Genomic DNA, 1,211 nt, shown 5'->3' with positions numbered 1-1,211 from the left:
CTGATCACGATATTAGAACATTGCGTTAGTTGTTGTTATTACGAGACACTGATCACGATATTAGAACTTAACTTTAGTTGTTGTTATTACGGAGAACTGAGCAAGATATTAGAACACAAAGCAATATACATGTAATAAAGCACTGATTCACTGATGACTTTAGTTGTTGTAATTACGAAGGCACTGATCAGGATATAAGAGCATGACTTTAGTTGCTTTTACTACGAGACACTGATCACGATATTATAACTGTTGTTGTTATTACGAGGCTCTGATCACGATATTAGAAAATGGCGTTAGTTGTTGTTATAACGAAACACTGATCACGATATTAGAACATGACTTAGGTTGTTGTAATTACGGAGAACTGAGCAAGATATTAGAACATGACGTTAGTTGTTGTTATTGCGAGGCTCTGATCACGATATTAGAACATGGCGTTAGTTGTTGTTATTACGAGACACTGATAACGATATTATAACTTAACTTTAGTTGTTGTTATTAAGAGACACTGATCACGATATTACAACATAACTTCAGTTGTTGTTATAACGAGACACTGATCACGATATTAGAACATAACTTTCGTTGGGGTTATTACGAGACACTGGTCAGGATATTAGAACATGGCACTAGTTGTTGTTATTACGAGACACTGATCAGGATATTAGAACATGACGCTAGTTGTTGTTATTACGGGGCTCTGATCACGATATTAGAACATGGCGCTAGTTGTTGTTATTATGAGACAATGATCACGATATTAGAACATAACTTTCGTTGGTGTTATTACGAGACACTGATCACGATATTAGAACATAACTTTCGATGGTGTTATTACGAGACACTGATCACGATATTAGAACATGTCGTTAGTTGTTGTTATTATGAGACAATGATCACGATATTAGAACATAACTTTCGTTGTTGTAATTACGAGACACCGATCACGATATTAGAACATGACGTTAGTTGTTGTTTTTACGAGACAATGATCACGATATTAGAACATGACGTTAGTTGTTGTTATTACGAGACACTGATCACGATATTAGAACATGACGTTAGTTGTTGTTATAACGAGGCACTGATTACGATATGAGAACATGACGTTAGTTATTGTTATTACGAGGCTCTGAGCACGATATTAGAACATGACGTTAGTTATTGTTATTACGAGGCTCTGAGCACGATATTAGAACATGACGTTA

This window comes from Mizuhopecten yessoensis, unplaced genomic scaffold (genome assembly GCF_002113885.1).
Source record: "Mizuhopecten yessoensis strain PY_sf001 unplaced genomic scaffold, ASM211388v2 scaffold1723, whole genome shotgun sequence".
Lineage (NCBI taxonomy): Eukaryota > Metazoa > Mollusca > Bivalvia > Pectinida > Pectinidae > Mizuhopecten > Mizuhopecten yessoensis.
The sequence above is the reverse complement of the archived record's forward strand: the minus strand, read 5'-3'. Positions refer to the sequence as shown.